The 15,351-nt window shown below is 44.3% G+C and overlaps 1 pseudogene; it reads right to left on the reverse strand.

Annotated features, from left to right (window-relative positions):
• Window positions 1-9,257: 9,257 nt before the first annotated feature.
• Window positions 9,258-10,659, reverse strand: LOC101604538 (annotated as a pseudogene).
• Between the last annotated feature and the right edge of the window lie 4,692 nt (window positions 10,660-15,351).

A 15,351-nucleotide genomic window follows, 5' to 3' on the forward strand; every position in this document is an offset into this window, starting at 1 on the left:
TTGACTCCTAGGTGATTCTAGATCCTATCAAGTTGACAATCAATATTTGCCATCACATGAACTATTTAAAAAAATTAATTTTCTATTTAAAAATATTATAAATAATAACATAAGCTACCTATGGATATTAGTCAGCTAACTGAACTGAACGCTGTATATTTATGTAATCACATATGAAGAAAAACTAATGTTTTTGAGCTTTTTTGTTTGTTTGTTTGTTTTTCAAGGTAGGGTCTCACTCTAGCCCAGGCTGACCTGGAATTCACTATGTACTCTCAGGGTGGCCTCGAACTCTCAGCAAGCCTCCTACCTGTGCCTCCTGAGTGCTGGGATTAAAGGTGTGCGCCACCACGTCCAGCTTGAACTCTTAGATACAGATCAGTAGCACTTATGCACTAGAATAAATTTCAAACTAGTGAAGTTGAAATCAATGAGGGTCCTTGATTTATTAATACTGCTTCATATTGATAAGTGCTTAATCCTTACAATAGCCCCTGCCCTGAGGACTCCCCAAGGGCATTTGAGAGGTCCTCCTGTTTACAAATAGCTGCGGGATGTGGGCACTAGGGACTGATTGATAGGTATGTAACCAGAGCCAGGCCAGTCGGAATTCTGCTGTAGAGTCTTTCTGCCTGCAGTTAAAAGATGGTGCTCGGTGCTGTCTGGTTACACGGTGCTATGACCCATGGCTGATGCCGTGGGCTCCACATCCTCTGTTTCCTGGGGAGAGCCCACCTGCCACAGACTCTGAGGCCGACGTGCAGAGGTGGTTCGAGTGTGATAACATCCTGCCTGAAAGGTCTTCCTGCGCCCATGCTCTCCTCACTTGGTTAAACTTTTTAATACTTTTCTTTCTTTTTTGCCCCTAATCTTCCCCTCAAAATTTGTTCTTTCCCTCATCAAAGCTGTAGATGAAATTCAAAAAGAGAACGTGAATGTGGTGAGTCCAACATATTTTTAACGCCTGTTTCCCCAGCTGAACGGGCTGCCGGGTGAATCTATTCTCCCGTGTTGGAGCTTGGCAGGCGGGTTGGTTTAGGAATGTCTTCCTCGTGGTTTTGAGTAATGAACCAGAGTGAGGTCTTTTGTATTTGAGCCGTAGAAGCAGCGGGGATCTATACAGCTCGTCCCCGCAGTCAGGACACGTGGCAGCGAGGTACGAAAGTGACCATCCTTTCTGAGAATGGGGTTCAGAGCTCTGTCTTTTCAACTTGATGTAGGAAGTGCTGGTTTTTGCAAGCTATCCACCCTTTTCCTTTTGGTCTGGATTTTCAGTGCATATTCTTTTATTTATTTTTTATTTTTTTATTTATTTGAGAGCGACAGACACAGAGAGAAAGACAGATAGAGGGAGAGAGAGAGAATGGGCGCGCCAGGGCCTCCAGCCTCTGCAAACGAACTCCAGACGCGAGCGCCCCCTTGTGCATCTGGCTAACGTGGGACCTGGGGAACCGAGCCTCGAACCGGGGTCCTTAGGCTTCACAGGCAAGCGCTTAACCGCTAAGCCATCTCTCCAGCCCTTCAGTGCATATTCTAATTACCTACAGCAGTAGCTAACCACGGAGATCCTGCTGTCCCTCCCAGAAGTTCTGGGTCAGGAGACAAAGGGAGAGGCCCCACCCTACAATCTCTAATTTACTGATTCTGTTGAAACTCATTCTTAGGTTTCAGTTTGAGAAATGTCCTATCCAGTTATTCTCAACCCTGCCATGTAGAATTGCCCTGGAGCTTTGAAAAAAAGAACTACCAATGCTTGTGCTCCGCCCCAGAGCAATGACAATGAGCTAGGATGTCTGAGGGTAGTGCTTGGGAACTGTGATTGTTAAATGCTCCCAGGCAGTGCCCACAGGCAGTCAGGGCGGGGAGGATCCAGCCACACAACTGGAGGTCCAAGACAATGTTGACATTCAATTGCACGCACGGTGTTTATTCACAAGATGTTTATTTAATAATTCCATGAGGCTAGTATGATTATTTCACTTTGTAGATGAAAAGAAACCCGGGGTTCAGAAAAGTCATGTGAAGACATGTATTTTGTATTGGATATAGCTTTGGATCCCAGGGCTGAGTATGTTTTCTATATATCTTCCATGGAGAGATGATCTGGGAAAAATGAAACTATTTGATTCAATTTTAGAATTCAGACGAACTGGCAATCAAAATGCCTTCATAGGGCTGGAGTGATGGCTCAGCGTTTAAGGTGCTTGCCTGAAAAGCCTAAGGACCCATGCTCCACTCTCCAGATCCCACGTAAGCCAGGCACACAAAGGTGAGGCAAGCGCAGTATCGTACATGTCCACTAGGTGGTGGAAGCGTCTGGAGTTTGATTGCAGTGGCTGAGGCCCTGGAGCACCAGTTCTCTCTCTCTAAAATAAAAAAAAAATAATAATAAAAATGCCTTCATTAAAAATCTGCTTCTTGGGGACTGGAGAGATGGATAAGTGGTTAAGGCACTTGCCTGCAAAGCCAAAGGACCCAGGTTCGACACCCCAGGACCCACACAAGCCAGATGCACAAGGGGGCATATGCATTTGGAGTTTGTTTGCAGTGGCTGGTGGCCCTGGCTTGCCCATTCTCTCTCTCTCTCTACCTGCCCATTTCTATATCTCTCTCTCTCAATCAAATAAATAAAAATATTTTAAAAATCTGCTTCTTGAAATGTGTCTTTAAATATTGTTGGCCATTGTAAGAATGAGGCCACATACTTATAATGTGATGACTGATCAATGTGTTGGACAACAAACGTCTCAGTGGATTAAATCAGTGTTGTTGATTCATGAGGAGTGTTGTTTATGGGAAAGACAGTGAAGTCAGGTGTCCCCCATTCATATGAGTGCCTTCGGCTTCCTTTTGGCTGCCTGGCAGGGGTCTCCCTGAACAAGGGTCTCTTGTTTCTCTAAGTTCAATTGCCATCTTGCATCTCAGTGAGCGCTGATTCATAAGTAAGATTCAAAAGGGAATATGTGCTCCAGTATATGGCACCCTTTAGGTTCCCACTTTCATAGGGTTTCACATGTGACACAGTCTCTGTAGAGAGGCATGACAATGGCCCAGTCATCTTTCCTTGCCCTTGACTGTGATGTCTCAGGCTGCTGGCCTACTTGGGTGTGGGTGAGGTTATAGCTCTTGGCCACCTCATGCTTAGTCACAGAGAGCACCCAGTGGCCCAGGGCTGATGGGACACTGTCATTAACTGCCCCACCCATTGCTCCACTACCCAGTGGATTAAGGAAGGGCTCCTTTCAGCTAAATATAGGAGTCTTATATATTTTATTTTCTTTAAAATTTATTTTTATTTTTATTTTAGACAGAGAGAGAGAGAGAAAGAAAGAGAGAGAGAGAGAGAGGGAGGGAGAAAGAGGGAGGGAGAGAATGGGCTCTTAGGGCCTCTAGCCACTGTAAATGAACTCCAGATGCATGCACCACCTTGTGCATATGGGACCTGGAGAATCAAACCTGGGTCCTTGGGCTTCGCAGGAAAGTGCCTTAACCTTTAAGCCAGGCCCAGAATCTTATATATTTTCTGCAGTCATAAGAAGTATGGGTTGGTACATTTTCCTTAGTCATAGCACAAGACCTTTGATTTTCTCTGTGTGTGGTGTGCATGCATGTGTTTATGCATGTTTGTACGTGTGTGTGCACTTTGTGTGTGTGTGTGTGCGTGCGTGTGCATGCGCACACACATGCATGTATGGAGGCCAGAGCCAGAGGACAGCCTGTTGTGCTATCCTTGGGAATGCCTCCACCTTTTTGCTTTCTTTTGTAGAGAATGTGTGGGGTATGTTTGTGTATGTATGCATGTTCTTTTGTGTGTGTATGCACACATGTGTGCGAGTATTCGTGTGGAGGACACATACTTACCTTGCGTGTGTTCCTCTGTTGCTCTCTGGCTTTTATTTATTTATTTATTTATTTTTGAGGTAGGGTCTTTCTCCAGCCTAGGCTGAGCTGGAGTTCACTATGTGCTTCTAGGGTGGCCTCAGGCTCATGGCGATCCTCCTATCTCTGCCTCCCCAGTACTGGGGTTAAGGTGTGTGCCACCATGCCTGGCTCACTTTGTTCTTTGAGGCAGGGTCTCTTGGTGAAGCTGGAAATCAGTGATTCAGCTAGACTAGCTGGCCACTGACCCCCAGGGGTTCCCTGTTTCTGCTCCTTTAGCACTGGGATTACAGGCGTGCACCAGGATGCCTGACGTTTTCAGAGGAGCTAGGGATCTGAACTCAGCTCTTCATGCTTGTGTGGAAGCCCTTTACCCACTGAGCATGTCCTGGACCCACAGACTTTGAGTTTGACACTAGGGTTTAGAGTTGCAAGAGTATTTTGGAATGACAGCTAGAACATCACAGAGGCATTTACTTTTGTCTGATACCTTCCTGCAAACAAGCTATGTGTGTGTGTGTGTGTGTGTGTGTGTGTGTGTGTGTGTGTGTGTGTGTGTGTATGTGTGTGTGTTTGGTGTGAGCAGACTAATGTCCCAGCTAAAAGAATCCTTGGCACTCAGCCTTTTTGTTCTGTTCAGGTCTTTAGGGTGATCTGAAGTAGACAAGGTGATCTTTCCTCATCCCACTATCTGGGGGTTAATCATCTTGTTCTCATGCACGTTGTTTTGCTTTCTAGTATGTTCCATAGTGCCTGCCAACCTGCATGCTCAGTATTGTTTATGGATTTTATTTTATCCGAGGGCAGATGGATATCTTCGTCCTTAAAGGAAGTACATTTGCTTTCCTAAGTATCTAGGACACTGCCTAACTAGACTACTCCACTCTTATATTATAGACTAAGATGACCCACAGCTCGTGTTCAGTCCCCACGTTTTTATTTATTTATTTATTTATTTATTTATTTATTTATTTATTTATTTATGTGTGTGTGTGTGCCTGAAAAAGAGAGAGAGAGAGAGAGAGAGAGAGAGAGAGAGAAGAGAGGGGGAGAGAGAATGTGCATGCCAGGGTTTCTTGTCACTACAAATGAGCTCCAGATGCATGAGGCACTTGGTGCATCTGGCTTTATGTGTGTCCTGGGGAGTTGAACCCTGGACTACCAGGCATTGCAAGCAAGTGCCTTTAGCTACTGAGCCATATCTCAAGCCCTGGTGGCACCATTTCTGTCCATTTCTCTCTTCTGGTTGCTAGGAGAGAGTCCATGAAGACCTGAAGAATGTCAGAGTGAGAAATTCGCATGGAACAAGAATATTTTTCCTTCCCTCTATCATATCTTGGATGTTGACTTCCAAATAAATTAGTCCCAGTATTTAAAAAATATTTATTTATTTATTTGCAAGGAGAGAGAGGAGACAAAGAGGATGGGCACAGCAGGGCCTCCAGCAGTTACAAACAAACTCCATATGCATGTGCCACTTTGTGCATCTGGCTTTATGTCGGTACAGGGGAATTGAACCTGGGTCCTTTGGAGTTGCCAGCAAATGCCTTCACCACTTAGTCATCTCTCTAGGCCCAAGACCCAATATTTTTTAAATTTCTATTTATATATTTGACAGAGAGAAAGAGGTAGAGAGAGGGAGAGAGAGAGACAAAGAGAAAGAGAGAATGGGTGAATTAGGGCCTCTAGCTGCTACAAATGAACTCCAGATGCATTTTCTACCTTGTGCATGTGGCTTGTGTGGGTCCTGGGGAATTGAACCTGAGTGCTTTGGCTTTGCAGGCAAGTGTCTTAGCCACTAACCCATACCTCCAGCCCAAGACCCAAAATTTTTAATGGGAAAGATTAAATAATAGATACTCATTCTTTTGCTTTCATGGTAAACATGTTACTATATATTTTTTAAAATTTTTGTTCACTTTTATTCATTTGTTTGAGAGCAACAGACAGAGAGAGAAAGAGGGAGAGAGAAAGACAGAGAGAGAGAATGGGTGCACCAGGGCCTCCAGCCACTGCAAACGAACTCCAGATGCGTGTGCCACCCTATGTATCTGACTTACGTGGGTCCTGGGGAATCGAGCCTCGAACCGAGGTCTTTAGGCTTCTCAAGCAAGTGCTTAACCACTAAGCAATCTCTCCAACCCCCTCTTTTTTTGTTTACTTTTATTTATTTATTGGAGAGCGACAGACAGAGATAGAAAGAGGCAGGGAGAGATAGAATGTGTGTTACTGTATGTTTTATTTCATGAAGTGGCGCATTCAGCTACATTGAGCGTCACTGTGCGTGTGTGGGTAGAGGACGATCCTGTATGCCAGTCCTCACCTTCCACTCTGACTCGGGGGCTGTCCTTGTTCACCACAGCAAGTGCCAGGCTTGCTGGTTTGTGATCTTCTGGGAGATTCTCTTATCTCTGCCTCCCATCTTCCCACAGGCATGCTGTAATTACAGGTGCTTGCAACAGCTGCGGATTCTTCCTTGGGTTCTGGGGATCCACACTCACACCTGCACAGCAAGTTCTTTATCCACTGAGCCATCTCTAAAATAAAATTTTCTTTTGTCTTTTCTTTCTTTCTTTCTTTTTTTTATTTTTCAAGATATGGTCTCCCTCTAGTCCAGGTGGACCTGGAATTCACTATGTATTCTCAGGGTGGTCTCGAACTCACAGTGATCCTCCTATTTCTGCCTCCTGAGTGCTGGGATTAAAGGTGTGTGCCACTACACCCGGCTCAACTAAAATTTTTAAAAGTATTTTTATTATATTTATTTGCAAGAGAGAGAGAGAGAGAGATTGAGAATGGGTGTGTGAGGGCCTCTAACCACTGCAAATGAACTCTAGATGCATGCACCACTTTGTGCATCTGGCTTTACATGGGACCTGGGGAATCGAACCTGGGTCATTAGGCATTGCAGGCAAGCGCCTTAGCCATTGAGCCATCTCTCCCAGCTCTCAACTAAAATTTCGTATTTTTCTATGATACTGCTTAATTCAAGTTTATTTGTGTGGCAGTTATGACATATTTAAAGAATTTTTTCTTCATTGTTTCAGTGTTTGCTTACATACTTGAACCTTTTATAGTACTGTGAATTGCTACATGTTTTGGCAATGAGTAAGATTTTCTGAAAGCATTGCCCTCACAGTTAATTCAAATGGAGAATAGGATCTTAGGTGTCAACAGACATTCTGGATTAGAAAAGATATAGAGGGGCTGGAGAGATAGCTTAGTGATTCAGGCCTCAGAATCCAGGGTTGATTCCCCAGTTCCCACATAAGCCAGAAGCACAGGGTGGCATGTGCGTCTGGAGTTCATTTGCAGTGGAGTTCATTTGCAGTGGCTGGAGGCACTAGCGTGCTCACTCTCTCTCTCTCTAATAAGTAAATAAAAAAAAGAGCAGGTATAGAGGATTCATGAGCAAGCATAGTGGCTGCCTGCTCATTTCTCTGTGCAGGCTCATAGCGCCCTTGATTTAAGACACCTGCGCCCCTTTGCCTGCTGCTGAATACTCTGACCAGGACCCTGGAAAAGTTGAGAAGGTTTTTTCCCCTTCTGTATGTTCAAGTTAACATGTTATAATTTGTATTTACCTCAGAAAATTCTTGGAACAAACGTATTTTCACACTTATACCTCCCTCCCCACACATGAGTTTAATCTAGATTCTACATATGTGAGAAACTCATGTTTGTCTTTCTGAGTCTGCCTTGTTTCACTTTATTTTATTTTATATTTTACTGAAAAAATAATTTATTCAATTATAAATCAGCAATTGTATTTTTTTAAATGCATAAGCATTACTATTAATGAGACCTTAAATTAGTCCACTGAGGATTTAAATTTCAATTTTTTTTAAATCAAGAAATTCCCTCAAAATTCCTTCAGCCTTTCTTTTCTAAATGTTCAGGATAGATCATTTCTTTGGCTCAGGAGTTAAACCATTAACCTCTTTCTTCTTTACACTGGATCTTACTCAGCTTGAATAACAGAGAAGCACGACTCTTAACTGATGTGTGGTATCCATTTTCTTTTTCAGTGTCCACAATTCAGGATTTTGGGGGTTCTATTTATATTTTTGGCAACAGTTGGAAAGTAGTAGGCACAGTGAAATGTTGAGAAAAATCTAAATTTCCTTTTTATGGAAGAAATCTTTTGTGCTATACATTAACGCAGTGCAATGACTTCAAATAAATTCCTTGAAAAAAGAAACAAATGGGGCTGGAGAGATGGCTTACCAGTTAAGCGCTTGCCTGTGAAGCCTAAGGACCCCGGTTCGAGGCTCGGTTCCCCAGGTCCCACGTTAGCCAGATGCACAAGGGGGCGCACGAGTCTGGAGTTCGTTTGCAGAGGCTGGAAGCCCTGGCGCGCCCATTCTCTCTCTCTCCCTCTATCTGTCTTTCTCTCTGTGTCTATCGCTTTCAAATAAATAAATAAATAATTTAAAAAAAAGAAAAAAAGAAACAAATGACCAAGACTAGAAGACAAGCAAAATATAAATACATGTGCATACGTAGATGTTGACTGAGAACTTTCTTCACGTTGACGTGTTTGATTTGTAGTGTGTAGGAGGTCACCGCTTCTCTCGGAGAAGGGAACTGAATGACTGTCCCGCCATCCAGTCCTGATGACCGGGCCTCCCACGGCTACCTGCTCGTGCTTGTGTGAAGAGCATCTGGCTGTCACACTTCCAGAGTGCGGATGAGCCGGGGAAAGAAGAGGTCTCCAGTCCAGTCCTTGACGTCAGCCTCCACCTTGGAATGTGATGGGCCGAGGGACCCTGAGGCTCCAGCCAGGCGGTGGGACAAGATGATGGCCGATCGGCTTTCGGTGAGGCTTGGGTCCTCCGTCTACCGTGGGCCTTTCCTCTCTGACACCATGGGCTCCCCTCTCCCGGGTGCTGGTGGACTGAACGTGACTTGGGCAAAACAAGAAGCACCTTCCATTCACGCTCTTGTTCTGTTAGTCAAGGAGGGAAGGAGGCTGGAGACACCCCTCCGTGCCTCCAGCATACCTCGTGTCCCCAGTGGTCAGAGCCTCTCTTCCAACCCTCTCTTTGGTATTTCATGGCGAGCTCAACATTGGACCTTTGTTTTTGCTTCAAGCTGAGCATTATTGACAGGTTCACTCAGAACTCTGAACATGAGTCGTCTGACAGCCGCTAGGAATCTGCACCACTCTCCACACAGAAGCCAAGCAACATCTTAATGGAACACGGGCTGCAAATAGCCTGAAGCAATCAATCAGCTTTAAAGCCCTTGAGGATTGCCATGGTAGATGATGTCCTTGCTAAAAGTCCTCTTGCCCCAAGGCAGCTCTATGTCGCTTTAGAACCATGTAAACCGGAAAGACAATGAAATCAAGGGACCGCCCCCTCCCCCGCCATGCCTTGTTGCCAAACATTGCCATTCTCCAGGACAGTATCGGACACACTGGGTAGAGTGTTCTGGCTTTTTCTTTGCCTTTGGCAAGTTGATTTTGTTCAGCTGACAGTATTTCCCTCAAGCCCAAAATATATAAGAAATCACTGGGAATTTACATCTGATTACCGTAGATTCATTCTCACATATTACAGGGCTCAGAGTTGTAAGGAGAAATAGTATGCATTTGCCACTTTGGTATTTTGTTAGTATTTTTTAAATTAAAATGAAGTGTTACTTTTCTGAGGAATCAGCCAGAATAATCCTCTCAAACTCAGAAACCTACTGGCACAATTCAACATCAGACATTATTTCTAACCAAATTATACTCTTTCCTCTGCCAAGCTATCTTCACATTTTTAATATCTAAAGGCAGGCCTATATGATAATCCCAGCAAAATTCCGGGGATAAGATTTTAGTGGGTTTATTGAGGAGGAAATACTTGTTTAGGTGGCTTTCATCATGCCACTCAGCTTCGATGCCATTTTTCTTGTCCTGGAGGATTCCCTTAAAGCACTCCTGGGTGAGGTGGAGAACCTGGATGGGTGTTCCTCCAAAAACGGCTGCGTGGTAGTAAAAATCCCCCTGCCCATACGGAATGTGTGCGGCTGACTCTCGCCGCCTCTCATAGGGAAACTCATCGGGATCTGCCTCGTACCACCAGGCCTGGAGCTGAGCCACTGACTGGCCCAGAGTCTCCACACCGAAATGATCTCGGAACACCTGGTCGACATCCATGCAGAAGAGGAAGTCGACCTCATGCCGGATGTGCGCGGCAGTGTGCTCCCCGATGGTCTCATGCGCACCATGCTGATGTCCTGCCACCTCTTCTCGGCCTTGACCTCAAACACTTTGGAGGAACGCAGGGGATCCAGCTCTATTAAAGGCATCCTGGAGACATCATCCACCATGATGTAAAATACGACTTTGTGGCCGGCCATGAAGTACCTATTAGCAGATGTTATGAACTCCTCCAAGTAATGCTCAATGTATCTTCCTATGGCAAAAACAGTCAAGCCCACGGTGATTTTCTGTCTGGCATAATACTTTTCTAGGATAGCTCTGTTGTAAGTGCCTTCCCATACAACTGGTGCCTTCCATGGGGTCACTGTCACTACCTCTGGGCGCTTCTTTGGATTAAACCATTTGCCTAGTGGAAGCTCTTCACTGTGGTCTTCCTTCCATCCTTCTTTTCCTATGTACTCTTCTTGATAACCAGGGGTCCTATTGTTAAACCAGGTCTGAAACCACCATCTCTTCTGACTGTTGTTGTCACCAATTTCTGGGCTGTTGATAGCTTCCCAAAACACCGCCACCACAGTTGAGACAACCAGCATCGGCAGAATGACTGTTCCTTTGACATTCATTATTTCCTCCTCATTGTCCGCCATGTTCCCTGCAGAGCAAAAGGCAAAACAACGGTTCTCCTGAGCTCCAGCCGGCAGAAGGAGGCAGGGCTCAGAGGAAGAGAGGGTACAGCGGTCCAGCTCCTCAGGTGGTTGAAAGGACGTCAGACACGCCTGCTGAGCACCGCGCCTGGGGCCTGGCTGCTGGGGGTGAGTCACCGCGCTGCCCCATCTGCTGCGCAATCCTGGGTGGCTTCATTAGTGCCTCTGTGCCCGCACTTCTGTAAGATGAGAGTGACAGCTGGCACGCAGCAAGTGCCAGACACACAGTACCCAATCCAGTGCTGCCGTTTGCTGGCTTTTACATTTGTGAGACAAAATGTACCTTTTGATCATATCAGTCCTGACGGGCAGATTCCGGGCGCTGGGGCCAGCGCTGCGGGAGGCGCTGGGAGCTGGATTGCGACTCACCCTCGGCGGCCGACTTGGTGGCGGAGCAAGTCCTTGTTTCACTTTACATGATCATCTCTGGGTCCATTTTTCCTGCAAATGTTATCATTTCATTTTTATTTAGTTCTGAAAAGTTGCATTGTGCATAGGAATCAGATTTCCTTTACTCATCCCCACCTTATGTGATCTTGTTCATTTTATAACACACACACACACACACACACATGCATTATTTTGATTAAAATAGAATTACTATGAAATCATGGCTGGGAATTATAAAGCATACGCCTTTGTTTAGAATATCTCTACTCAAAACAGAAAGTATTGACTTCTGTACTTTTCACTTGTGCTGAGGGAACTTTTGAAATTTACCAAAGACTATGTTAATTGAAGCACATTTGATGAAGTATGAAAATAAAGAACAAAATGAAATGAAACAAAACTTCAAACTCTTCTGTATGCAGGAGTGTTCTTGGTTCTCCTGGAATCACATGGCTTTGGTTTCTCATCTTATCATCTCGATCAAGATCTTGAGCTTCCTTGTGGAAGGAAGCTTTGGAGGAGCAAGGAGAGCAGGAAGGGTGGGAGGTTGCAGAAGGAAGTCTGACCTCCTTGGGGCTAGGAAGCTCAGCTATGGGTGGAAATGACTAGCTCTGAGTGGGATTGCTGCTAGACACTTGACTGTGTGGTATTGGTCTTTTGGAGCTGACTTTCAAGAGGAATGTAGAAGGATTTGAAACCTTGGCCTAAGAGATGCCTTGAAGTGCTGTAAGTAGAGCTTGATGGACTATTCTTGTAAGAACTGAAAGACCTGAATTCAATAAGAACTAAGGACTGTGATGTTTGGCTTATGAGTGTGAGAAAGAGCTTTGCCTGGACTGGGCTAGAAGCAGTTTGTGTGAGAGGCTTGCTGTTATGCCTGTGTCCTGGATATTGCACAGAAATAAAAAAGAAAACTTTTGGCCAAAACTTCCATCCATTCAGCTGCAATTGTATGAGATTACAACCTTTGAGATTGGGCCAGCTGACCTGCATTGGGACAACAGACAGAATGCAGTCTTTTGAAGAGGCCTGAATGCTGAAGGAATGTTCTGTTCTTCAAAGTCTGCTTTATTCCCCCCCCCCCCGCCCCCGGATTAACAAATTGGCACTCTTACCTGGTATTGTGGAGTACAAGAAATGCAGGCAAGAGAGGGTCATTGAATTTTCAACATGGTTTGTGTTTTGGAAACAGTCATGGGTAGTATGAAGCAGGTTTGCTGGGTGCTTTCATGGAGAACAGATGGAGCTGTGAGGATGGACCCTGGATTGCAGTGGAGACCTAGTGGAGATGCTATCAGGCTTTGCGAACAAGTGCTTTTAACCTCTGAGCCATCTCTCCAGCCCCAACTACTGTGGGACATTTAAACATTCGCCCCTCACAGTGATTACTGACAAAGACCCACTGAAGAGAGCCCTTAGTGGAACAGGGGTGGAGGAGTGGGGACACATGAACATAACTCCATGGGAATGGGGCCACCTTGGAATATATTCATATGTTAAAGTTTTCAATAAAAAATAGAGTAAATACCACATTGAATCCTCATTTTATATGTAAAGAGATCACAATACTGTCTAGTTTTGCAACACTGAAGGTTCAAACCCAAGGTCATTCTAGGCAAGCGCTGTACCCTAGAGCATCTCTAGTCCTAATATAGATCTCGACTTAAGGACAGTTTTAAGAAATTATAACCCTGATGTAATTATTACACCAGTTTTCATGTTCATCTTCACTTTTATCGCTGCTAGGGTTGAACCCAATGCCTTGCATATGCTAGGTGGTCACTATACCACTGAGCTATGTATATCCCCAGACCTACAATGCTTTCTCAACATCACTGGTATCCAATGGGTGTTCTAATCCCTTTACATGTCTCATTATTGTTATCATTTTCTATGGGTGATGCAAGAAATAAACAACTTCACTTATTTGGTGTACTTCATGAGATCATTTGAATTTTTACGCGTCATAAGACCACTTGGACTTACATTATTTCCTATGGAACTGACTTTTTCCTCGAAATTTAATTGTTGGAGGAAACAGGCTGTAGTTTTCCACAGTATGGATTATTATTATTATTATTTTTTTTTGGTGGTGTATTGGGGGTGTGGGGAGGGTAGTAGGTCAGAGGACAACCTCGGGTGTTGGTCCTCAACTTCCACCTTGTTTGAGGCAAGGTCTTTGCTTTTTGTTTTTTTAAATTTTTATTTATTTATTTATTTAAGAGTGACAGACAGAGAGAGAAAGAGGCAGAGAGAGAGAGAGAGAGAGGAGAGTGGGTGTGCCAGGGCCTCCAGCCAGTGCAAACGAACTCCAGACGCGGGCGCCCCCTTGTGCATCTGGCTAACATGGGTCCTGGGGAATTGAGCCTTGAACCGGGGTCCTGAGGCTTCACAGGCAAGTGCTTAACCACTAAGCCATCTCTCCAGCCCAGGTCTCTGCTTTTACTACCAGGCTAGCTGGCCCTCTAGCTCGATGCTTTTATTTCTGCCTCCTGTCTCACCACAGGCATACTGGGATTACAGACACGCGCTGCTATGTCTGGCTTTATGTGGGTCTGGGGATCTGAACTCACACTTGCACACCCAGTTCTTTATCCACTGAGCCATTTCAGAGCTTCTATATGATGGTCTTTTTGACTGAATGTGGAGTAGTTCTCTGGTCTCTATTTTCTGATATGTGTAGTTAGACTTAGAAGTGTAATTATATTCAGATCTGACTTGTTTGATAAGACTACTTCCAAGGTGATGTGTTGGATTTCTACTAAGAAATGTACAATGCCTAAAATATTAGAGGAAGTGGCAGATTTAAGGGGATGGGAAGATGGTTAAGTGGTTAAAGGCACTTACTAACAAAGCCTGAGGGCCTGGGATCGATTTGATTCCCCAGTAAAGCCAGATGAACAAAGTGGCACCTGCACCTGGAATTCATTTACAGTGACAAGAGGCCCTGGCGTGCCCTTGCTTACTCTCTTAAATAAATAAGTGAACAAAATGTTCTTTTTAAAAAAGGGAAATGGCAGATTAAATATGAATGCTGCTCTCACTGCTAGCCCCAGAACCTCATCCAGGGAGATGACAATATGCTCTGAGGAGACTCAAAATTCATTAAGGGCTGGATTAATGGCTTAGCAGTTAGGTGCTTGCCTGTGAAACTTAAGGGCCCAGGTTCAATTCCCCAGGACCCATGTAAACCAGTTGCGCAAGGTGGCACATGCTGCTGGAGTTCGTCTGCAGTGGCTGGAGGTCCTGGTGCACTCATTCTCTCTCTCTCTTTTTTCTATTTGCCTCTTTATATCTCTCTCTCAAAAAAATAAGTAAAATAAAAATTATTTTAAAACAATTTTTAAAGTAGAAAATTAGAGTCAGTGAGAGCTCAACACTTAAGGAGACTGATAACACCCCCTCTAAGGCTCAGAGACTGTTGTGGAAGAGGGGGAGGAAAGATTGTCAAGAGGCACAGGGTGGAAGGTGTAGTCCAAAGCTTTGTTCTCCTGATGGTGACTGGTGCATTTATGTCCTCATAGTGATTACCAACAACCCCCTGAGGAGATTCCCCAGGAGAGTGGGGCAGGGAGAGAGGGCACAAGAGTGTAACCAGACGGAAATATGACTAATTTGCAATATGTTCATATCATACTTACCTCTTGAACCAAGCCAAAAAATAAAAAAATAAAAAAAGAGATATGTACAATGCCTGATTTCTTTTTCCTTGTGATGGTATCAGCCCTCAGTAATCATGGACTCAGATATATTAATTCACTAGGGGTTCTGTTTTATCATGGTTCTTTGTCTGTTAGATGGAATATACCTATAAGACAAAACTTCATATCAATTACTTAGTTATCTAAGATCTATATGGGAACACCAAAGATTTTGAGCTTTTCTTTTCTTTGCATCAGTTTTCAAAACAATAAGTTGGTTAAAAGAATGTATTCCTTTAAAAAAATTACTTATTTGGATAAGTGTATGTGGGTGCTCCAGGGCCTCTTGCTACTACAAACACCAGATACATGTGTCACTTAAAATATTTTATTTATTTGAAAGGGAGATAGAGACAGAGAGGAAGAGGGAGACACATACAGAGAGAGAGAGAACGGGGGCACCAGGGCCTCCTGCCACTGCAGATGAACGCCAGATGCATGTGCCACTTTGTGCATCTGACTTTATGTGGTTACTGGGGAATTGAATGTAGGCTATTAGGCTTTGCAAGCAAGTGACTTTAGC

Source organism: Jaculus jaculus, chromosome 15 (genome assembly GCF_020740685.1).
Source record: "Jaculus jaculus isolate mJacJac1 chromosome 15, mJacJac1.mat.Y.cur, whole genome shotgun sequence".
NCBI lineage: Eukaryota > Metazoa > Chordata > Mammalia > Rodentia > Dipodidae > Jaculus > Jaculus jaculus.